The sequence below is a fragment of the Aythya fuligula genome, chromosome 3 (assembly GCF_009819795.1).
Source record: "Aythya fuligula isolate bAytFul2 chromosome 3, bAytFul2.pri, whole genome shotgun sequence".
In the NCBI taxonomy this organism is placed as follows: domain Eukaryota; kingdom Metazoa; phylum Chordata; class Aves; order Anseriformes; family Anatidae; genus Aythya; species Aythya fuligula.
Window position 1 is genome coordinate 113,899,743 of NC_045561.1, and position 25,308 is coordinate 113,925,050.

The window sequence follows — 25,308 nt, forward strand, 5'->3', positions numbered from 1 at the left end:
CACAAACCACAGTAAAAGATTTTTAGCAAAGAATTTGAAGTTACCATTCCTGTGTGTGTTTAGAAGAACTTTTATGCACATATTTGAATATCACATATATGAGATAGCACAGAAAAAAAAAAAAAAAAAAAGCCTACAGATGCCTGACTGAAGTTCTAAGTAGGCAGCAATGGAAAAATCATGTCATCAGAAAGCTGAAAAGTTCCTAAGTGGTTTTCAAAGAGCTGGAAGGAAGCACTGCAAGCAAAGATGAGTCATGGGTATCTGAGCCTAGCGAGAGTTTTAGCAGCATGGACCAACAGGAGACAAAAACTGCAACAAACTCTGCAAAGGAAAATATATCGGGAATGTGACAACGCCGAGAGGTGGCCTGAGCCTGGTCTCACAGCAGCAAGGGGGAAAGGATTTTCCAGCCCAGAGCCAGGCTGGACAGATAATCCTTTAACAATTTCATTTTTTCATTTTTTAAATCTGTCGTCTCTCAATTTCAATAGCCTGTCTGCTTAATCTTGTGAGTGCTGGGATGCGGGGTGCACGCTGACCTGTTCCACTTCACGCTTGTTCATGGGCTTCTGCTTCTCATCTCCTTTCAAACCAGAATCACTGCAGCTTTCCTATGCCATCCTAGTAAAGAAACCCTTTGCAATTATTTTAGTTTCCTCTTGCCTACTCCTACGCATGACCCATCTTTTTCCCTTAAAACCCCTTCCAGCTCATGGGGTATTTTAGCAAGCTCCTGACAGACATCCCAGTTGGGTTCACTTTGAGAAACCAGAGATCACCTTGTAGAACTCCACAGCATGCTTCAGTACTTCAGCTTAGGTCTCCCAGTAGATATTCTACGTCACTACTCACTTCTCACTTTAAATCAAGATAAAATCCTACCTGAGATTTTTTAGGGCACTCTGCAACTCTTCAGAGCCTCACCTTGTGTTAATAAACGTTATTTGACTTTTCATTTTACATTGTCAGGTTAATATTGACTGCTTCCTCCAGATCAGGAGACTTGTTCTTCATCGAACTGAAATAAGATTTGTTCATTTACCTACAAGAAATTCTGATCTCTGGCTACAGATGGTCTTGCTAAATTCAATTTACCAAACTCCCAGGAAAACTAAGAGCATATCTCATGCCTGACTTAAAGCAGCCTATTTAATAAACAGTGGTCGAGATAGGCGTGCACTTCAGCATGCTTGAACCTACTCCTTCAGCAAGTTCTCCAGATCAAAGATTGCTACAGGTCACCACCTCTGCCCTACTGCTGGTGCAGGGAAGCCCCTCTCTTGCTGGCCAGAGGATTTTGGGATCACATACATCCCTTAAAACTTACCCAAGTGCCCTGCAACAGGAGCCAAGGTGCAGGAAGCAGAAGAGCAGTCCAGACGTTGGTGAGCTGAGCCATTGCCAATGGGAGCAGCATTCTGTTGGCATTCAGCACGAGTGCATCTCCACTCTCTCACTGCCCCCTACCCCTTTTATACTGGGCTTAAGACCCCAAGCAGTAATTGTGAGGATGGAGAACAAGCAGAGCACTTGGAACAACAGTCGTGCGGAAGTTTTTTTGATTTGTTTCATGTTTTGACCATAATAACAATTGTGCATGGAATTAAATGGGCACCGTGTGTGAATAATTCAAGGGAACATTTCAGAGTGAGGTTAAGAGCAACCCAGACCTACTTGCACATCTAAGCTGAGCACTGACATACAAAGCTTTTAGTTACTTGTGCAGCAACCAAACAGGCCCTGGAACCCAGAACAATCCTGATTAAACGTCACTCAGGCTGATACTCATTCTTCACAAGAACCAGCATCAGCCACTAACAGCGCTGCGCTCTGATGATTAACACTTGATGATCAAGTCTCATACTTGAATCAGCAATCCCCTGCAAAAAGGCAAAATTCCCCAAATCAGAAGGAAAGTAAGTCGTGTTTTCAGCCCGTGCAGTGCCTGGGACTGTACAGCCCTGCCCTACAACCTTTACTCCTCTCTGTGTAGCTTTTGTTTTCCTACAGTGTTCCCACAGACATAGCTCCAGCTCAGCCCGATGCACACAAACAGGGCCGTGATTTAGGCTTTCCAAGCTCAGCTGTCAAGTTGTTAAAACATTTGCAGAAAATCTTGACCCCCTTTTGCAAGCAGACCATTACTGATTTAGCCTTAGGGAAACTTCCCCTTGTGTGGACCTCATGGTAACAGCAGCCACATTAGAACAAAAAATATCAGCTAAATTCAGGAGCCAAAGTGACATTTTTTGCTCCCAAGCTAAAGCTTGTGCTCGTTACTACTACGAATAGTAGGATTATTTCCATAGCAGCTCTGCTCACAGGTGCCTACCATGCTGTTTATGGTGCTGCACAAAGGCAGGACAATAAAAAGAAACCCCACATCGATGCCCCGTTGGTGTTTGAATGGCACCCTATAAACAGATCCACATTGTCTGGCTCAAACGTTTTTAACAATGTGCATCTCTATCGATCTTCTGCAGCCTACTACAAAAGTCAAAAGCATTTAAACCAAGCTCCCTCATATACACGTAGTTACGAACAGACGTTCACAAATAGAATCCTAGTTCTTTGAGACAAAAACAGAAGGTAAATAGGTAAAGATTAGTAAGAGGTCCAGACGAACACAGCAGGAACACAGCAGACCAGTGAGACTGGGCACCGAGGGAAGGATTCTTCCTCACCTGTAGCTATGCCTCAATTTACGCTCGGTGTGTAGCCGAGGGTGAAAGGCTGGCACTTCAGGACACGGAGCAGAAAGAGGTGTCTGAAGTTAAGGGAGATGTGAAAACCGTTCAGATAACACACATTACCTGATGCTCTTATAACCACACTCAATGAATTCACTGCTACCTGGAAATAATAAAATTCCCACTCTTAATTCCCCAAACAGAATGGCCATCAAACGTTACACCACTAGTTACTCAGTTATGTCTCTTTTTATAACACCGTGACAATTTAAACTCTTGAAATAAACCCTTCTAAACAGATGAAAACCCCCTAGATTCCATTAATATCCATTAATGGATTTCTCCACGAGCAGTCAATAGCTGCAACCACAATGTATTTCGCCTGAGGAACCTATCTGCATGGGAATACTCGGTCCCAGGTTCTCAACTGCTGCCAAAATTTCATGAATTTCCAGAGGCTAGAAAGGGCTTATGTGAATACAGAAATACAGAAGATAAAAATACAGCATGTAGAACTTCTTTGAATTCCTCAAAGGTACTAGAGCATCTATACATCAAATAAAGTATCTTTTGGGGTAGAAATTTTAACTGTTATTTATGATAAATAAGAATCATTTAGGTTGGAAAAGACGTTCATGATCACCAAGTCCAACCACCAACCTGACCTTCTGAGTCCCATCACTAACCCATGTCCCTAAGCACTATATCCACATGTCTCAAATACCTCCAGGGACTCCACCACCTCCCTGGGCAGCCTGTTCTGATGCCTGGCCACCTTCTCCATAAATAAATCTTCCTGATATCGAACCTAAACCTCCTCTGGCACAACCTGAGGCCATTTCCTCGCATCTTATCACTTGTCACCTGAGAAAGGAGACTGACATCCTCCTCACTGCAGCCTCCTCGGATGGCTGTAGAGAGCCACGAGGTCTACCCTCAGCGTCCTCTTCTCCAGACTGACCAACCCCAGCTCCTCAGCTGCTCCTCATATGTCTTGTTTTCCAGTCCCTTCACCAGCTTCGCTGCACTTTCCAGCAGCTCAAAGTCCTTCTTGCAGTGAGGGGCTCAAAACCGAACACCATACTCAGGGTGTGATCCCACAGCTACAAAACCACTGATTATCCAAGAGGAGTTTGAACCCCAAGCTAAAATTCCTAAAAATTCTGAAATAACAACAACTGTGAGGGAAGAAAACAGACTCACAGTCACTTCTGCTTATAGGAAACATTCATGCCTATTGTTTGAAGATTTTTAAAGGTGCAGAATTTTGGCCAGAAAAAGCAAGAAACTGAAAGTTTAATTAAACTTAGAGTAACCCTAAATCAATACATTTCCCATAAATACATTAACGGTAAAGTCTGGAAAATCCTTTAGATGAACCGTGCCTTGGCTGCCCTCAACATTTGGAAAGGAAACTTTTCTCTAAGTAATGTTTTGTTTTTCTGTCAGTAATAAATTTTCGCCGCTCAAACTTAGAGGTCTCATTGTCTGAGAATCCGAGAGTCAGAAAATAAGACAAATCATAAACATTATGGAATATTTCTCCTGCTTTGGTAACTATCAAGCCACTCAGAGCACCACATATGATCATGTAAAAATACTTCAGCATCTGAGCAAAAGAGTGTGTCACTTAGCCAAGATCGTTTTGCTGTCTCATTTGGGAACACACAAGTTTCAGCTCTGAGTCAGAATCGTTCAATTACTTTTCATGTTGCAGTATCATTCATAGCCCTCAGCTTCCAAATATAGGGGCGGGGGAAGGAAATCGGGGCACGTAACCATTTTCAGCAGAATGAAGAAAAACCCTTCCCTGGGCCTGATCCGCACAGGGTGATGGTTTTGGTGCTCCTAGACTAAGATGGGAGCAAGACTCCAAGGAGATGGATTCAGCTCCTGATAGCACTGCTAAGTGACCTTGGACAAAACATGCAAGAAAACACATTCAGAAGAGCTCAGCCTTCTTGTATTTTATTTGGATTTTAAGTGTAAGCTGTGAAGGGCATGCTCCATTACCAGGCATTTAATAGATGATGCAGTTTGGGAGAGGCCTGAAAAGCTCCTGCCTAAAAAATGTGATTTACTGTCATCCGAAAACTCAGTTAAAGGTTTCAAAATGCATTTTAGAATCATTTCCATTTACCCTTCCTTGTCTCCAACCAGCAAGGGTATTTAACATGGCTGTATGTTTTCCTTGTCATTTGAGATGCTTCATCACAGCCAAATGCCCTTGAAAGAAGAGCCCGGAATACCAATGCTCGCAGCTGTGAGAGCCCAACCTTATCTCCGAAGCGCAGCGCTGCACAGGACACGCAGGTGAGAGATTTAATGGCTGTGCTGCGAGAGAACGGCGCTTCCTGCCAAGCCAGCAAAAGCAGTCCAGCTCGAAGGAAAAAAACAAACTGTCAAACAGCATGCGGTCAGACAGCAAATAATGAAGCAATGAATAATAGATTTCTTGGGTAATTGCTATTTTCTCCTGATATTATAGGGTGGAAGTGGGCATTTATTTCGCTGAAACACTTTCTTAAAGCAGATAGCCCCTTCTGTGAAATTCCCTCACCCAACAGAAGGATAAAATAGCCGAAAATAACCCTGAAGTGTCAGTAATTAAAATCTACCCTGTATGACTCTTCGCTCTTTTCTTCATTAAAGAGAGAATACACTGTCTTCCATTTTGATAAATTATGTTCCCCGCTACTATTTATTGATTTACATTCATATGGTGACTGGAAATTAGACAATATGGGATGCAAATTGGGGTATAAAGCTTCTCCAAGGTCTCTACAATGAAATTTAAAATCCCCGCTAAGGAAACTTTCTCCAGCAGTATATAGCATATGAGTAATTCCCAAATAACAGTGAACTTGTAATTTATTCATAAAATGGCTTTACCTGAGTCCCTCCCCACCAGGCTGATCTCATGATTTCACAAGGAGAAGTGGGACCATGATGACCCCTGCAAGAGCCTGCATCCTATGTGAGGGTATGAAAGGTCAGAATCAGTTTACCCCCTTTTTCTCTCCCTAAAAAGACAGACATTTTTCTCCAACTAGAACAGGACGTGAGGAATAGTCTCCCATTGACCCAGCCCAAGAAAATGCCAAAAACAATTTTCCAGTCTTCTGACTTGCACTCTCAGTTTACTTAATATTTCAGTAATTTTTAAGCTCTGTTTTGGAAGATGCCTAGTTGAGACAGTTCTAAATCACTTTGTCACTCTGTATTTTGGTTCCCTCCAAAAAAAAAAACGGCATTATGATGTGTTTTCAAGATTAAACTGGCAATAATTAAATAGTGGGTACATTAAAAAACACAAGCAAGTGACACAAAACTGATCTTACTTCAAAAGTAGCGGAAGTCTCACTAGAATAACCCACTCCTCTCCATCCTATGCCCTTTGAAGTTTACTGTGATACATGAATTTGAGATTGTGTTTGTTTGGAGGTCACTTATTTGTTCTGCAACTTTTCTCTCCGTGAGCATAAAAGCAAGCAGGACTCACTGTAGAAAGGCAGGTCAGTTATTTACTGAAAAGACAAAAAAGTACCAGTATTAATTTGCAATTTTATATCTTAGTTTCTATACATTACAGCCATAAGCTGAGTTACAGTCAGAATTTCAAACTCATCATCCCAGCTTAAGATGGGCAAGCAAACTTCTACTTCACTTGAGATATCACCAATTATATTTCCACTTCTTCAGGCCACAGAGATAAAACCAGGCCCAAATACTCCAGTACGTAGCAAGAGGCATCTTGGATGTAACAGTGGCTCTCAAAGGAATTGAGAACTGCTTTGCTTTAATCCATGGCACTGTTTTCATGAACTTGAAGAGATTCATGCTCCAAAAGGCACATAAACAGAGGAAGGATAGAAGGTCACAACTCTTTAAATTAGCTCTTAAAGGACTGCTAAAAAGTATTCTGGCATTGGGCTATATCAAATAATAGCAACCACTTTTCATGGAAAGGATATACTCAGCAGCTAATGTGGATTTATTCCCACTCTAAATTACTAAGTGCATCTCACGCGTGTTTATGTTTCTAAGAAATAAGGAAGTAGTTGAAGAGTCACGAGCCAAGAGACATTCCTCAGAGAATGAATTAGAACTCGAACAAAAAATAATTTCTTATCTTTTGGACAGAGCAGCTGAAAGAGCTGTATATTCCCAGTTCAGTCGATGTTCTTTTAGCAACTTAAAATATTATTGTAATGTCTCGTTGCTATTTACAAAATATGTTATATACACCAAAGAATGCAGCCAAACTTCTGAAGGGGTATGTAGCTGGCCATATACAGCAAGAAGATTTTAAAAGGAACACAAACTCCCCCGCAATACAATCCCTATACCAAGATTCAGTCTGCTGCATGGCAGAGGGCTGCCCCATAGGAGCCAGACCTACGAGAAGGCTACTGAAGTCTTCAAGGCATCAAATCCACTCAGGAGTGATGAGCTTAGTGTAAGGATTTGCAGATAAAAGATGTAAAGAGCATCTTGCTAGCCACTGAAAGACAGTCCCAGCAGCCTACCACCTTGCTGCGAGCCAGGAAGCTCCAGGAAATGGGACAAGGCACAGCCACTGTCCTACACCAAGCCCAGCTCAGCAGCATCACCAGCCAGTGGGGACCAGAAGACACTCGCTGATCAAGCTCGTTCTGACATAAAGATGGGAACAAAGCAGGGACTGTAAAGATATGAAAGAGAAGGTGGATGATGGACAGAAAAAAAAAAAAAAAAAAAAGATTATATTAAGTTCTACATACATGTGAGGCTAATTACAAAACTGTAAAATAACGTTCAAATAAATCCCTACTAAATATCTCTTGGTATTTTGAAAACACATTGATAGCAAAAACCCTTCTGGAAGGCAGAGCTTTTATCAAATATGAAATAACACCACAAAGAATCTTCAAGGCCTTGACTGGTTTGAAGATTTCATTTATTTAAATTGTCTTTTTAAGACCTGGAAAAATGCTGTATTTTAAATGGCCTGCTAATCCACTCTGCAACCCCGGACCTTTGACTTTTCCTTTAAAGCCTTTGAACTGTTCCCAAGCTGTAACAACTGCTGCGTTTCAATTTACTAAACAAATTCTTTACTTTATTAACATTAATAAGAATATTTTCACTGATTCATTTATAACCATGCCAATTCCTGGAAGTAAAACTTTTATGCAAGCTTAACGTACAAAATCAAGAGGAATTCCTTGCCCCTCTGAAATGGAGACAGGATTATGGGTTAAGCACTATTTTAGCACTACTTGGTGAGAATTCAGTTGTACAGACCTGCTCTTCTCATGGTTGCTTTGTCTGTAATAGATGTATTGGCTCCTTTGTTCAATAGGAAATAATAATTTTATAAATAATAATAATTTTATAAATCACAAAAATGTGTCACGTTTAGGTGCTGCACTTGGTGCTCTACAGACCCTGTGCTGGTTTTTGACCCCTCAAGGAGCCCAGAAGGACTTACAGATACGGAGATACCCACAGACTGAATCTTGTGGAGGATCAGAACTGAACTGCAGGGGATGCTGACGTCTTGAAGACAAAATCAGGTCTGAAAAAAGTTAGCACAGAGAGAACTCACTGACCCAAAGCACAATCTTTGTGTTACATCCTTCTTGACTTGTGAGCAGCCCTCCACACCTGCTCTCCACAACAGTAACTTGCAGTGCAGGTTGCTGGCATCCTGAAGGAAGGCTGGTGCATACTTCAGAGCAAAGTCATAATCTTTTCTCCCTTTTTTTTTCCTGCTATCAGATCTAGGAATCTTCTCATTAAGTCTCTCAGTGACTCCATAATCCCTTCTGATGCATCTGTTTGCCTTAGCAATCATTGCATTCAGCTCATTCTGCTAAGCAGTTAGGTTTTTAGCCCTGCCACTAGTACTTGGAAATTGCTCCAAATCCAAATGCTGTTAGTTAGAAACTAATTTTCAGACAAACTTGAGGCCAATCTTTTTTTTTTTCTTTTCCTCTTGCATTTATAAACAACAATCAAACACTTGCCAGACTTTGTTTCTGCTGCATAAAAACGAGCCAAACTCTCCCACATGGTATCAATGCGAAAAAAGTCATTTACAACAAATGATTTAAAAGCAGCTTGGTAACTTCTATACAGCATGCACATCCTATAGGTCACATTCTAGCTCAGCTCTTGAACCACATGGCTTGTTAGCTTCTCACAGACAGACACCATAATCTGTGACTCGATGTGCTGTTATCTGCAGCCTGGCTGTGTTAGCTAACAGAACACTGTGGAGGTGCTTACATGAATAAAAAGCGCTCTGCAGCCCATATAGCTTTAAATTTAATTGTAAGAATGGAATTGGATCTGTGACAGACATTTCGGTTTTAAAAATGGCAGAGGAAAGAAAACCAAACCGAAGCTCCTTTCTTCCCACTATCACAAGCACTTTGTCATTCGTGACTGTGCAGAACTTGCTGCAGCAAGAGAGCCACTGAAAGCTGCTTGGCTGGGGGAAGGAAAAATTAGTAATTTATATATATGTATATATATATGAATATGAGCCTCTTCCACTGCTTGTTTTGCAGCATAAACTTTTCTAACAACTTGCCTCATATTACTTCTGAAATCTCATTATTTCATAGAATGGTTTGGGATGGAAGGGACCTTAAAGCCCATCCAGTTCCAGCCCCCTGCCATGGCAGGGACACCTCCCACCAGCCCAGGCTGCCCAAATCCCATCCAGCCTGGCCTTGGGCACTGCCAGGGATGGGGCACCCACAGCTCCTCAGGGCAATCTGACTGCTTTCTTGTTTTAGTGCATTATTTACAAGTTGTAATAAAACCCCAATCTTTTACCTCAAATCAAGGCAAGGGGTGAATTTAGGTCAACATCTAGTTTGATGAGTCCAGGTTTGTCACAAAGCCATTATGCCATATGACTGGGCAAGAATAAAAAGTTGTGGGTTTTTTGTTGTTGTTGTTTTTTAAATATTGACAGAACTGTGGAAGGCAAGAACAAGCCTACAAAACTTCAAGATATTTCTGGAACAGATTTTGAAAGAAGAGATCATTGCAATACACATACTTTAAACTTTTGCTGACGTTTTAGCAACTGGCTCTTTCTTTTTCTTTAAAGAAAACCTTTAATAGAATTTGTCCAGCATGCCTTATATCACATATATAAACATGCAATAAAATCACCTGATATAGAATGGGACAGCAAATCATTTGGTAATACAGTGCAGATGGGATCAGTATAGGGACCACCAGGTGCAGATGATGGCACCAAAAAAAAGGACTTAGAAAGTACCAGAATGGAAGAGGACTATTAATAGTGCTTCCATTGAATGGGATTATTACTATTAATAGTGCTTCTATTTAATGGGATTTTTACAGTGATTTTATCTAGAATGCTAATGGAGATCCACACGCAAACCATGACAACCCACGCAGCAGACACACATTCATGGAACTGCCAGTGGCTTAATGGTAGAGGTGTCTTCAAAGCAAAGGAAGATGAAAATGAGGATTACAAGTTCATCACAGACTGGCAGTGCTGGGAAGGTAATGTAATTAGTGTTTGCAAAGAGTCAGTGCAATCCCAGGCTTCAGCAGCAGAATTCTTCCAGGTAAAGAGAGGAAAAATTATTTTGTACTGTATTTTTCTCTCTTCCAAGAGAGAATTCATAACTCAGCTTCATAATGAGTACATTTTAAAGAAGAGAGCTAAATAATGCTGGTGGTGGCACAGCAATGAAGACCCACCTGCCATGAAATGACGAACTCTGGGACGTCTATGGGAACAGTAACAGGACTGCACTGGTACTGTGGTTGGAGAAAAGGGCAAGATTAATCTGAAAGAGCAAAAGGGGTGGAAAAACTTGAATGGAGAGATGAAACAGCGGCGTGAATACTTCAAGGTGGTGGTGGTAGGGGGAGAAGCTTGAGCACACTCCCATTCCATGCCATTCTGCATCATCAGAAACATCAGAATCAGGGGCACCACGATTCATAAGGAAGAAGCCTAACAGCAATTTTTGATGATGAAAAAGGACGAGAACCATAAAAATCGAGCTCGTGGTCAGCTCTGCTAAGCGACTGCAGTGGCCACTACCTTGCTTTCAGCCACAGAGATGGAGGCGAAGAACTGTTCTCAAAGCTGAAGTTTGCTGAGCACAGATAAAACGTGATGGATTGTCTAGGTCTGTCACCTGGAATCAGGACAACGATGTTGTGACATATTCAGCATAAAAGAACAAAAAAGACGTCAGAAATGGCGCAGGAATTCATTTCCAGTCACTCAAATTTTACATTGTCAGCAAAGCAGACGTAAATGAAAGTCCATTAAAACAGGCCAACTGGATTCAGGGAGCCAGATACCAAGTGGGAAGCTGATTCTGTCAGCAGCATAAAAGCTGGAGTTGAAGTCAGGTAAAAAAAGGAAACGTTCCAAGACAACTGAAAGAGGCCTCCTACCACAAGAGGCAACAAAGGGCAGAGCGACAATGGATGATGTCTCATCAGTAAATTGGAAATACAGTGTCGAATCCAAGTCTAACAGGAGCTCATTAAGAACCTAAACTAAGAACACAATGGAAGCTATTTTATTTCCACAGAGCCTTATTTTAATTTGGGTAAAAACTTCAAGAAGTGCCAGTCAAGAAAGTGCCCAAATCTGTACGATAAAATGATTCTAATGACTGTTAAATTGGTACAAGCAGCCAATCGTTTTAAATTAATTGGTCTACAGTGATTAATTTACGTGGGTGCAAACAGGCTGTGGTAGGGTAGATCTTGAGAGTTTTAATCCTCCTTCTGTTCTCATGCCTATGCAGGAATTACAACCATGCCACACAACCAAAACATAACATGAGGCACGGACTGGGAACCAGAAGGCTGATGCTAGCACACCAACACTCGTGTTTAAAGTACTGAGCCTACCAAAAATATTCTACTTCACACAGAGCTTTTTTTTTTTTTTTTTTTTTTAAGGAATTCTTTATAAGACAGTCTTAAACTGTAATTTTTTATTATTATTATTGAAAGGGGAGAAGGATGAGTAAGAATCACAAAAGATTTGCAGGGAGAAGGCAGCTCTGGAGATCACCCAATCCAACTCCCTGCTCTGTGCAGGTTCAAACCACAGCTGGCTGCTCAGTGCTGTGCTCAGCCAGGCTTCAGATATTTCCAAACTGCAGATTCCACAGCCTCTGGGGAACCTGTGGCAGCAGTTCACCACCTCACAGTAAAGACTTTTTTTTTCTTATGCTTAAAGGGAATTTCTTATTCCAATTTGCCTACTGCTACTTGTCCTTTCAGCGGACACCACCAAGAAGAGCTGCCTGGCTTCTTCGCTTCTCCCACAAGCCAGCTGGGTATTTACACACACTGGTAAGATCCTCCTGAACCTTCTCTTCTCTGGGTTAAGCAACCAGCTCTCTCGCCTTCTCCTTACACAGGGTTTAAGTCCCATAACCACCTCCAAGGCCCTTTGCAGGACTCTGCAACGTGTCCACGTCTCTCTCATTCTGGGGAGCCCCGAACTGGACACAGCACCCTGCTGGGTCTCACCAGGACGAGCAGAGGGGAAGGGCCACCTCCCTCAACCTGGCCTAATGCTGCTCAGAATGTCTTTGACCTTCTTCACCACCAGGAGGTCTGGGGGCTTACGTTCAGTTTGGTGTCCACCAGGACTTAAGGTCATTTCTGGCAAGCTGCTCCCCAGGCAGTCAGCCCGTACCGCTGCAGGGGGCTGTTTATCATCTGCCCATTCATACACAGATACAAAAAAAGCAGTTCTTCACAATCGGTTTATGTGAATATACAGAGTTAATTCCTTCTACACACAGTAAATCAGTTGTGAAATAGCACCTGGAAAGGGAAGTTTATAATTAAATGTTCGCTGAACATTCACTGAAAAGTTAAAGACGTATAAATACAAAATAACATTAGCAAGATCACTTAAGATATAACAGAAGCATACGAGTCATATCTACGCTTAAAAAGAAAATGAATTCCTGGCATCACTAGTTTTTATTATTTGTTTTGTTCTTGTTTATCCCTGTATAGGTCCAGTACATTGTATAGATGCTGTATGAACAACAGTCATATTCCCAAAGAGCTTAACATTCAGATAAGGAAAGTTTCATCATGTGAAACAAAGAACCAATCGTAAAATAAAAATAATAATAAAAAAAAAGACGTTGGCTTGGCATTTTAACTTTCTAGCTGATAACTTATCAGAAAGTTTTTGTCTGGGTAAGACTTCCATTTATTATGCTAAAAGGGCATCAGCTTCTAAAAGCTTCTTGCAGCAGAACACTGGAGAAGTGTCATTCAGTATGACTCCAGGAACCAAACCTAGTTCCCAGTAGAGAATTAAAAGAGCAAAAAATACTTTTCTCCAATTAACTGCATCTCATATATCAGCTGCAAAAAAGACAGAAGTTACTATAAAGAATGTACATCCTTCTTTGTGAAGGAGGAAATGCTCTCATGTAGGAACCGGTGCCATGTCAACTGATTCGTGATAACCCTGACTGAAGTTCAGTTGTTTTTTGTTTTGTTTTATTCCTCCTGGGCCCATGTATGAATAAGTTTATCAAACATGTTTCTCTACAGCATCTGTGAATATATCCCCAAATGTATGCTCATCTCAATGTCTTTTATGTTCCTCTGTTCTAGGGTCCAATAAGTATGCAATGGAGGGAATTAGAAATGGCAGAACTTACCACCTTCTGGTAGAGGTAAGTACAATTCAATGATCACATCATCAGGCAGAGAGAAATAAGACCTGTTTGCAAGCCTTGAAAAAAATTCTGTATGTTTATATTCAATATATTCAAGCTACTGATGTAATTCAAATATTTCAGGATGCATGGAACACCCCCCAAGCCACTCCCCAAATAAAGTGCAATACTTTACAAGTAATATAACTCTAAGTTGGAAGCAGGAGATGCAAAGAATCAAAACTAGAATTTTATTAAGTTATTTCAAACAAAACCCAGTCTCCTTACCACGGCTGGTCTCTGAAGAGCAGAAGTACTCAATCTTCCCATTTTGTTCCAAACACACGGTAAATTTAAATAAATCATTTACCACTGCCTATTTTAGTTGATCCCATTTATCTAAGCCAGGCTGTTACTTTATCCATCTTATGCAGTACCTTGCTTTCCAAGTAATCCTACATACTTCAGAAAGACTGTGAAATAAGACAACAGACATGCACAAATGTGGATCTGACTCCAATTGTCTTAATACAACAATATTTCCTTCCACCACTCCCTGTTTAAAAAAAGAAAATATAATAAAAAAGCAACATTCATGGGCTACCTGTAATAGCAAGGTACGTTAAATGTCTTAAATAATCCTCACGATGCATTTACCCTAACAACATCCCTGGCACACTAGGCAGGAGCCCTCTGATACACAGATGAAGCAAGCAGCCAGGATAGAAAGATAAACTTGTGAAGCTGGGTCTCAAGCCCCAAACAGGTCTGTAATTGCACATTTGTGTTTCCTCTCCACCACATGGACTCCAAACTATCCACTAAGGATTTTCTAATTAATATGTATCCAAGATAATTTATAGGTGCAGGTAGAAATACCCTTGTATCAGCTGGTATGAAGAACCAAACTCACACAAGTGGTTGAATATGATATACAGTTTGAACTACTGGCTTATTTCAAGTTGAGAATTTAAAGTACCTGCACGAAGGGAAAAGCTCCCAAGCTCCCTTTCCAAGCTTTTCAAAAGGTCCTTATCTCCACCTTCTGGTGAGTCTATTTAGACAGACCAGGGATTCCAGCAGTGAAAGGGAAAACACATCCTGAAAGTGAAATAAGAGCTCACATTCATTCTATCAATGTTGGGAAACAGGAAGTTTCCCCTCACAAAAATAAGCTATTGTATTTTTTCCTAGGCTGCACAGAACTCACTGCTTATGTATGTATCGCGTTTGTGTGGTGAGGTTTTGGTAGCGGGGGGCTGCAGGCACAGCCTCTGTGAGAAGAATCCAGCAGCTGCCCTGTGTTAGATAAGGCCCTGCCGCTGGCCAGAGAGCGATGCTGTTTGCATCTCTGGGAGAGCAGGGTTAAGAAAGGGAAAAAAGCTGCTGCATAACGGCAGCTGGGAGAGAAGAGAAGCAGCCCTGCAGCCCCCAGGTGAGTGCAGCAGGAGGGCAGGAGCTGCTCCAGGCACACAGCAGTTCCCCTGCAGCCTGTGGAGAGGCCCCTGGTGGAGCAGGCTGTCCCCCTGCAGCCCAGGGGTCCCACATGGAGCAGATCTCCACGCTGCAGCCCGTGGAGGAGCCCCCTGTGGAGCAGGTGGATGTGGCCTGGAAGAGGCTGCAGCCCGTGGAGAGCCCCCACAAGAGCAGGCCCCGGGCCCCCTGTCCTTATCTCAACCCTTGAGCCCTTTCCATTGCATTTTCTCCCCCTTTCTCTTCATGGAAGGGCAGGTGAGAGAGTAGTTGTGGTGGAGCTTGGCTGCCCAGCAGGGTAAAACCACTACCCCACAGGAACATAAAGTGCAAGCTTCACAGAGAGCCTGAAGCTACCCCAGCAGTACAGCCGTGTTCCTGGGCACAAAAGCAAAAGAAATTTAATCTTGCAGACTCAAGGGGGGCAGAGGGTTGCCATGCTTTCTTGGAAATCACATGCTCCTTATTGACACCTTTAGGAGCACACGAGGGTAGCAAAGCAACGTGTCCAGGAATAAGTTTTGCCTTTGTTCCGAGTAATTTCTGTACCTGAGGTCTTTTTTATTTATGTATTTCTATTCAGCACCACTGCTAAGGGCCAGGTTCTAAACCCTTCGAGCACAAGCCAGGCACCTTTTCTGAAGGAATCCACTAGCACATACCAGCCATTCATCTCAGGTTAGAAGAACAAGATTTATTTAAGCCCTGGAAAGCTGTTAACTCCAGAAAGAACATCATCGACCCACTATTAAGTGCTTGTTTAAAAATTCTCAAACTTCTCCATCCAGCTCACTGCTCTCAGTAGAGCAGAGAAGCCATTTCATCAAAAGTTAGCTGTCACAGTAGGAGACCCATAAAGTCTTGAGCAAATATGAAAATGTGAGGAACATACACACAGAGATGAAACACTGGATATTTAAAAACGCATTAGGATTCTGAGCTCAGCAGACAATTAAGAAGTATTAAAAGCTATTTATTAATATAAAGCACTAAGAAGCAATCGGTTTCCCGCAGTGCTTATATCAATACTTGCTTTTTGGAAGACTGCCTTCAGCACTGCAGAGCACTTAAATTGCAGTTGTATAAAATGTGCTGTTCAAACCCTGCAGAGGATTTCTACTCAGCTTTTGCTCAGCAGCTCTAGCTCAGCTGCAATGTCCAAGCTGGCAGTGATTTTATTCAAGTAGGAGCAACCGTACAAACTGTCTGAAATGTCCTGTAAGTTTGATGGATGCTCAAAACTTGAGTTATCGTGGTAACTTGCACAAAGAGGCTTTAAAAAATAAATGTCATTTTCCTAGATGCATGTTTTAGTTAAAGATAAGGTAATTTGAAAAGTAGGTCCTACAGTATGAAATAACAATGTGCGTGCAGCAGCACCCTCTGAGTTCACAACCCACGAGAAGTGAGGCTGTTGTCTAGAGGAAAGCAAACAGCAAGAGGAGAAAAGCAAAGGTAAAGGAACCGTGTGACTTCCCACTTCAGGACGTGATCGTCGGGAGCTGTCTCGGGCAGAGTGACCACGCAATGGTGGAGTTCACTATTCTTGGCGAGGCCAGGAAGGGGACCAGTAAAACCGCTGTATTGGACTTTCGGAGGGCTGACTTTGAGCTGCTCAGGACACTAGTTGGTGGAGTCCCTTGGGAGGCGGTTCTGAAGGGCAGAGGGGTCCAGGAAGGCTGGGCGCTCTTCAAGAGGGAAGTCTTAATGGCGCAGGAACGGTCTGTCCCCACGTGCCCAAAGACGAGCTGGCGGGGAAGAAGACCGGCCTGGCTCAACAGAGAATTGTGGCTTGATCTTAGGAGGAAAAAGAGGGTTTATAAGCTTTGGAAAAGTGGGCAGGCCACTAAGGAGGACTTTAAAGAAGTAGCGAGGCTGTGCAGGGACAAAATTAGGAAGGCCAAAGCTCATCTGGAGCTCAATCTGGCTACTGCCGTTAAAGATAACAAAAAACGTTTCTATAAATACATCAACACAAAAAGGAGGACTAAGGAGAATCTCCATCCTTTACTGGATGCGGGGGGAAACTTAGTTACAAGAGATGAGGAAAAGGCGGAGGTGCTCAATGCCTTCTTTGCCTCAGTCTTTAGCGGCAATACCGGATGTTCTCTGGATACTCAGTACCCTGAGCTGGTGGAAGGGGATGGGGAGCAGGATGTGGCCCTCATTATCCATGAAGAACTGGTTGGTGACCTGCTACGGCACTTAGATGTGCACAAGTCGATGGGGCCGGATGGGATCCACCCAAGGGTACTGAGGGAACTGGCAGAGGAGCTGGCCAAGCCACTGTCCATCATTTACCAACAGTCCTGGCTATCGGGGGAGGTCCCAGTTGACTGGCGGCTAGCAAATGTGACGCCCATCTACAAGAAGGGCCGGAGGGCAGACCCGGGAAACTACAGGCCTGTCAGTTTGACCTCAGTGCCAGGGAAGCTCATGGAGCAGATCCTCCTGAGAGTCATCATGCAGCACTTGCAGGGGAAGCAGGCGATCAGGCCCAGTCAGCATGGCTTTATGAAAGGCAGGTCATGCCTGACGAACCTGATCTCCTTCTATGACAGAGTGACGCGCTGGGTGGATGAGGGAAAGGCTGTGGATGTGGTCTACCTTGACTTCAGCAAGGCTTTTGACACCGTCTCCCACAGCATTCTCCTCAAGAAACTGGCTGCTCTTGGCTTGGACTGGCGCACGCTTCGTTGGGTTAGAAACTGGCTGGATAGCCGGGCCCAAAGAGTCGTGGTGAATGGAGCCAAGTCCAGTTGGAGGCCAGTCACTAGTGGCGTCCCCCAGGGCTCGGTGCTGGGGCCGGTCCTCTTTAATATCTTCATCGATGATCTGGACGAGGGCATCGAGTGCACCCTCAGTAAGTTCGCAGATGACACCAAGTTAGGTGCGTGTGTCGATCTGCTTGAGGGTAGGAAAGCTCTGCAGGAGGATCTGGATAGGCTGCACCGATGGGCTGAGGTCAACTGCATGAAGTTCAACAAGGCCAAGTGCCGGGTCCTGCACCTGGGGCGCAACAACCCCAAGCAGAGCTACAGGCTGGGAGAGGAATGGTTGGAAAGCTGCCAGGCAGAGAAGGACCTGGGAGTGATGGTGGATAGTCGGCTGAATATGAGCCAGCAGTGTGCTCAGGTGGCCAAGAAGGCCAACGGCATCCTGGCTTGTATCAGGAACAGCGTGACCAGCAGGGCTAGGGAGGTGATCGTCCCCCTGTACTCGGCTCTGGTGAGGCCGCACCTCGAAAAAAACCTGTGTTCAGTTTTGGGCCCCTCGCTACAAGAAGGACATGGAGGTGCTTGAGCGGGTGCAGAGAAGGGCGACAAAGCTGGTGAGGGGCCTGGAGAACAAGTCCTACGAGGAGCGGCTGAGGGAGCTGGGCTTGTTCAGCCTGGAGAAGAGGAGGCTCAGGGGTGACCTTATCGCTCTCTATAGGTACCTCAAGGGAGGCTGTAGCGAGGTGGGGGTTGGCCTGTTCTCCCACGTGCCTGGTGACAGGACGAGGGGGAATGGGTTTAAGTTGAGCCAGGGGAGTTTTAGGCTAGATGTTAGGAAGAACTTCTTCACTGAAAGGGTTGTGAGGCATTGGAACAGGCTGCCCAGGGAAGTGGTGGAGTCACCATCCCTGGAAGTCTTCAAAAGACGCTTAGATGTAGAGCTTAGGGATATGGTTTAGTGGAGGGCTGTTAGCGTTAGGTTGGAGGTTGGACTCGATGACCTTGAGGTCTCTTCCAACCTAGAAAATTCTGTGATTCTGTGATTCTGTGAGATGTTTTCTCTAACCTTTCTGACCAAGCATGCAAGCATCTATCCCTAGTCCTTAGAGGAATGCTAGGATGAGATATTAATGGACACCATTTTGGGGTTAAAGGCTTCCAGAAGTTTTGCTTTTGTCCTTTAAGGAAGGAGAAAACTCTGATGTATAAATGTTTTGGTAGATGTAGAGAAAGATGGTAGGAAATACAGAGGTCCTGATAGCGTCATTCCAAGGTTTTCAAATATTCTATTATCCCAAATATTATCCCAATTATTATCCCAAAATATTGTCCCATATAAGATATGGGACAATTAAAAATATTATCTCAAATATTATCCCAACACCCATTTTTAATTACCTGTGCTTCAAGTCCAATGCGTTGCTGCCCACTTGCTGCATGTGGGTGCAGCCACTAATAAATCACCTTTACCACATCATCTCTGGCACTGATGGCCATCAAGATTCAGGTTGTACCCCTCACACCAGGACCTGCCTTTGCAGTCTGTATTCAGCTCTTCCAAGAGTCTCTGGAGCAAACCTCTTTCACTTTAGGGGCTCGTGAGGCAGGTGCACCCAGGCTTTGATCTTGCACAACCCTTTAAAAGGCGTTCGTTCTCCTCTGTTAGGCATTTCTAGAATGATTGCCCCTATTTCACATGCAGTACTTCCACGAGTAACCAGCTAAACCCCAGCCATATGTTCAAGCACGTGATCCCAAGATATCACATGAGAAATCTCAACTAATCCAGCAGGCTTAAGCTGGTATCAGGACACCAGAGCTACTTCCACAAGAAGCAAATTAAGCAGTGCCAAGGCTCATTCCAAATTCCTCCCGACCGTCAGGGAGAACAAGAGCAGAGTTGCCCCTGGAGGAGGATGAGCTGGAAGCAGAGGGTGACCGCAGCACGGGCAGTGCCCTCAGGGACCGGGGCCCAATCCTGCAGGATGTGCTGGGCACAGCATCCAGCCCTAACAAGCAATGGGAAAAGGCCTGGAGCTACCCAGGGAGTCAGGAGCAGCAGGAGATGGGTCCACAGAGAGAACAGGAAAGGCTGCAACAGAAGTCCAAGACTACAACGTAGGTCTGAGGACAGGACTTGAGACATAAAAGAACCCACATCATTGCTCAGGCCGGGAACGAAGGCCTCATCCTGACCTCCAACACAGCTCCTGGACCAATAAGCACAAAGTGAGGCTGGTCTCAGTAACTGAACCCTACCCTATTAACTGACATATGAATTATTTCAAAGAAAGCTTACTCTTACCTTCTGAAACAGCTATGGAGAGTGATCCCTGGGCCTCTTCAGACTCCCAAGCCATCCCTGGAAGTTGTAAGGGACAGTACTATTTGTCCCCAGCCAAAAGCACGTCACAGACAATTTTAACAATTCAGTTGAAAAGATTATCTCACATTACAGCGCTGGAAGCTGTGCCAGAACGTTATTTGATTTACAGCAGCAACACAGCCTAGGACTACAGCATTAGATATTGCACTTTTGTGCTTATTAGGATCAAATTTCTTCTTGGTAGAGACTTACTGACATTCACTTGAGCGACCCAAAGTAATACATCAATTTAGACTTTAAAGAAAACTATGACAAGGAAGACAGAACAGATTTTCCCCTTTAGAACTGATCTAATGAATATGCCATAAACTACTCTAGTGTCTAGTTAAATTGTACTTGTCAAGTTTGCCCCTTCTCTCCATTTTATTACTAAATCAGATACAGCCAGCTATTTACACAGCCTTACCTTGTAGCACTGCTGCTATTTTTCCCTTGAAAAATAGAATCTGTTTTACCAGGTTTACAAGCAAGCACAATAAATAATTTCACTGTTTCACTTCCTAGCTATACACAGGAAATTACAGATGAAATCTAGCAAGTGGAGTAAGGAAACAGTTCAGAAATATGCGAAAAAGTTGATAAGCAAGATAAAAAAGGTGCACAGCTAGAAGCTAAGCTCAGATAACGAACTGCAATGCACTGCAAAATTTGAATCTCCATTAACCAGGAGGAACACACTGCAAAAGAACCCTGATGATAATAAAAAATTACCCTGTAAAGTAATTTTCAAAGGCTGAAATGTATTTAGGGTGAACACTGCCATTTGTATTGCGCAAAACCAGCAAGGATTAAAACATATTTTGTATTTGATACTCAAGTAGCAAGGTATTTAATCCTCTATGCCTTAAACTAGCCTGTGGTACCTTTATTTTTACCTTCCCTCCTTTGCAGAGCTTTGAAGAGCCATGCGGTACAAGCAGGAGACAGCAGATGGCACCCCTGGCACTCCGTCAGAGCAGAGCACACATCTGCTGATGTCCTTCAGCTCTCATAGCACTAAGCATTCACAGACAGCAGATTTTTTGTTTTGCTTTGTTTTTATTGCCCCAGTCAGGATTTTCCTTTATACCACATGAATAATCTTAATTTATAACTATGTAGATTACCTGTGCTATCAAGGTGAATTGCTGCAAGTAGAGATCAGAAGGAAGAAGTGGAACAATGCCTTTCACATTCATAATATTCATCCTGAATTCCATTATTTTGGTGTTTCTTGTTTTTTAGGCACAATGGGCCTGTGTGAAAATCCTACTTTCAAATCTTCTCCCCTAGCCTTATTCCACATGCCTAAGATATGACCGCAAAAAGAAAAGAACAGCATAAATGACATTCAGGTGCACCACAAAGTTCAAAAGAAAAGGTATTAACCAGAATCTGTTTTTTCCTAAACAAAAATCAGTGTCATGGGATACCAAAGCAACCCATGTTTTACAGGCCTGGGGGTAACAGCAGTCTATATGCTACAACAAAGTAGATAAAGGATAGCTGAAGGTCCTTCAAAATCAAAGTAAAGAGGGAGGGCACTAACTGTTAATGGAGTAGAAAGAAAAGCAAAGTAGCTACTAAATACTTCAAGGAGATCAGCCTAGCCAGAAACTGCATACCACTTATTTGCAGTACATATAAGCAGCAGGAAATCCCACAACAGTCACTCTCCTCACATGATGTTCAGCTTAGGAGGAATTCTGAGGTTCCGGTGACTGCTGATGTCTGCGTTCAGCCTGCGCTCCCTGTCAGATACACTGCCAGAAAGTAGCTGTGCTCTGTTCTTCATGGAGGAATGCTTCTCATTCCACGTGCAGATCTGTGCAAGAGTCTGCTAGGGGGGAGGAATGGGCAGGAACATACAGGAATATTCTGGGAATGGAAGTTTCGCAGGAAAATCTCATTTTGTACTACATTCAGTAAAGGTACTGGTAAGGAATCTCCGGCTGAAGTTTCCCACAAGTACCAGATAAGGATTTGATTCTCAGACCTGAATTAGATACATCCAAGGCAGACAAACAGTTTGCACAAGCTATTTTAAACGGTTGCTTTCATTGCCACTGTGTGTCAATCAGATCATTCTGTATGGAACAGTCAGACTGCAGTGCAATAAGATTTTAAACAGATCATCTGAAAGGTGCTTCAGGGGCAGTTACCTCCACAAAAACTTCTCAGCTTGAACACATACACAGGACTCAGCACATCAGTTAGATTTAAGTTATAAAACAGCAAGGGGTCAGAAAAACACTCAGTTATAAAACTGCAAGAGTGATAGATTAAGACCATCAGTAATTGATACAACCATTTCTTTGGGAAAGACTTATAAGAAGCTCTAAACTTTTTATTTAAATTGTTTGAAACTGAAATAAGCAAAAGAAAGAGAGATTTACCTTCCTCAGAAACACTCATGTAATTATCCATGGTACGTGTTTCTCCCTCTAACTGCAAGACGAGCAGGAGCAATGAGAGTCCTTGTATCAGAAGCAGCTACACCACAGCACACACAGCAGGTAGAGCAGGCACTATGTTTAAGCAATACCTGAAGTGAACTGGCTGTAGTAACAAGGAAGATTTGTAAGAGATATGGGGATTTATAGGAGACAAGAATAAGGACAGCAGAACACTGCTCCGTGATGTATTTCCACTGTTTCTGTCATCAGCAGCAGACATTAAAGGAATTTGGAACTGTCCATGACCAAAGCCTTTAAGTCAGACGGTGAGAAGCAGCCACTCACGTTTATTTGGAGCAACTGGATCACTAGTGGGTATGAATGGGCCCCCAGAACGGGTCTGGAAGTTACTTACATGAGCATGTGTCACTGTGATCCAAATTTTCTCTTTGCTTGTTAAGCACAGGTTCTTAGGAGAATGCACCTGAAAGCTTTGTAAAGGCAAGAAAGTGAAAATAGCCAGTGCCAAAAGAAAGCACAACTTGCTGGAGTATATTAAGTGCATCCGAAATGGCACGGGAGCTAGCCTCAGGACAAGTGCCTGCGCTCTGGCAAGGCTCTCAGTTTGTGTATGAAGTCCCATGAGTTGGAAAACCAAACAAAAATCACATTCGTTTCCAAACAGGCAGGAGGCTGATGCAGATAGCCCTACGGCATGATGTAACACTATTTAAACCATGTGAAATACCACCAAAGTCGACGTGAAAGGAACAGGTAGCTGAGCCTCTGAGCAAACCAACTGCAGTTCAGTCAGGGATACTACAGGGTCACACCATCAGTGTTTTGAAGAGTCGTGAATGAAGACAGAAAGGGCACGTATTGCCTGACACCATGGCACACACAACTCTGGTCCCAAATTAAATGCCTTAGAAACAGGGCCAACTCCTGTTCAGAAAGGGGCTCGCACTTCACTTCCTCAGCATCTTCTGAGGTTTATTGGTTTTGTTCTTCCCTCAAAAGCCACTCAAAAGGCAGGAGAAACTATCATATTTCTCCATAACACTACATACAAGAACATTAAATGCAAAATTTCTAAATGATCGCATGAAGCGGTCTGACAATCTCTATGCTTTTTAGGCTAATTGCAAAGTCAATTAAGAAACAACACATACCCCGAGTCGAATCCACCCTGCTATGTAATAGATGCCTTCATTACTCTATTGCCAGGGATATCGTAATTTCTTTTTCCCATCCTACTGTCATCTAAACTTCCAGCTCATTAGTCTCTACTGCATGGAAAAGGTTTCTCTCATCCCTCAGAGACGTACACGTTGCAGCTACCACATCTGCAACGCCTCTGCTTCTTTATTAAGTTTCAAAGCCCACTATAGAAGTCACGTAATCCAGGCAGGGTAAAGTGTCTATAAAACGCAATCAAATTATAGCAAATGAACCACCGTCGTTAAAAGTGATCACCTTAAAGCAAGACAATAAAAAAAGTGCAAGATGCTTCACTTTTAGCATCATTCATGCACTCATATGGCACAGGAAACTGAGAAGTGGAACAAAATCCTCAGCTGACAGGACGGTGCAGCTTATCAGCGGATCTGTTACAGTTGACACTGCCTGAGGATCTGATCTGAGAAGAGCCACAGAGAAATCCCCGCACTAAGGCAGCGAACGCTCTAACTTCCAGCAACCTGAAAGAAACATGAAGTGATCTGGCACAGGAGACACATTTTGAAATGCACAGAAGTAACTGAGCATTCCTTTCACCTTGATTCAACTCGGAATTTGATCTCTCACCTCTCTGCTCTGATCTGTTGTGAAATTTGTCTTTGAAATTTGTCTCAAGCAACGCTGCAGTCTGAAAGCTGCTGGCTCTCTTCTGCACCTTGCATTACCCGAATTCACCTTCTAGGATCTCTCTAATTTTTCAAGACTACATTGCCTTTCAGGCATGTTTTTTTTTCAACCCCTGTTAAGCATTATTTGATTTATTAAACAACCTCTGGTGCGGTGTTCTTAACATTTATTTTGTATGAAACATTTGAGAAATTCCCTTAAGTAACCAGTAATTAGAATCGTAAATTTACTATTTTGAATGTGATTAAGCCAGAATATAGCTTCTTTGAATGCAATGTCTTCATGCATTGGTAATAAAGGCTGACCTTCATTTAAAAGCCTTTTCCTTGGGCCAGAAAACTGATATCCGAACTTGTGGATGGATTAGACCCTCTGATGGCATTAAAATAAGGAACAGCTGCTGCCCTAACCACATTAGGGTGGCTTTAGTGCACTTTTTGATTACTATCAGCTAGATAAACAGGTTTTTGTTGACTTTAAAATGACAGTTTGCTAGAGAGAGAGGGGCAAAATTGGTTTTTTGTTATTATTATCAGGCGTCAGTGGTTAAGATCTGCTTAGTGGGACAAACCAGGGAGTTTACTATAAACTACAGCAAGGCAGCTTTTTCCTTGAAAGACGCAGCTCTTGCTTGCATCAGTAGATACCAGAAAAGTTGACTTGGTTCTTTACCACGCATTGTGCCAACACAAGTTTCAGTTAGATGCAAGGATGTTCCTGTGGAAGTTATTGCTGTTTTACCGCACCAAGTGCAGCTTGGCATCCAGCTTCCTGGTTTTACAAGAAACATGCTGCACCTCAGAAAGAAAAAAAAAATAGGAGTAAAACTGGTCAAGAATAGCACCAGTTATATAATATATCAAACCCTCTCAAACTTGGCAAATATGAAATAACATAAAAATCACATGGAGAGATCGCTCCTAAGTTTTCTTGCTCTTGATCCCAGGAAGCAACGCATCCTGCTATAATCCTGGGGAAAAGAGACTGCATTCCATGTACACACAGCATCTCAGATGTTTTTGCATGGGATAATCAGAAAGCATATAAAACCTACGCGAAAACCTTCTCTGTCAGCCGACGTCCTTGGTTGAACTCCCG

The 25,308-nt window shown here is 43.0% G+C and overlaps 1 protein-coding gene across 2 annotated transcripts in view; it reads right to left on the reverse strand.

The window, feature by feature from the left end:
- Window positions 1-25,308, reverse strand: part of RCAN2 (regulator of calcineurin 2) — a 74,062-nt gene that overhangs the window by 33,041 nt on the left and 15,713 nt on the right. The gene's annotated exons all lie outside the window — the stretch shown is intronic.